This window comes from Penaeus monodon, chromosome 31 (genome assembly GCF_015228065.2).
Source record: "Penaeus monodon isolate SGIC_2016 chromosome 31, NSTDA_Pmon_1, whole genome shotgun sequence".
NCBI classification, from domain to species: domain Eukaryota; kingdom Metazoa; phylum Arthropoda; class Malacostraca; order Decapoda; family Penaeidae; genus Penaeus; species Penaeus monodon.
The window spans coordinates 27,785,228-27,785,550 of record NC_051416.1 but is presented as its reverse complement, the minus strand read 5'-3'; positions in this window follow the sequence as shown (position 1 = coordinate 27,785,550).

Below are 323 nucleotides of genomic sequence, written 5' to 3'. Positions count from 1 at the left end.
GGCTTTACGCAAGAGTATCTATAATGTAACTGAATCTTGTGTTTTGAGCTAAATTTTGTTGCAAGCAACTTTTAACTTTTAATAAGAATTCTTACTTCATCGGTAGGTTGAACGGACTCTGGTAAGCGATTCCGTTTTCTTTTACTCTCGTTTTCTTTCCGAGTTGCTCTTGGTAAAATAAACTTTTTGGATTTAGTTTAGGTGAACGAATCTCTGTGGGAGTTTCTCTCTGGAAAGCTTCCGAGTGACTGGAAGCAAGATATTTTGGTTGTGGTGGCTCGCTAAAATACACTCCAGATGCCGCACTACACATAAGTGCTTCC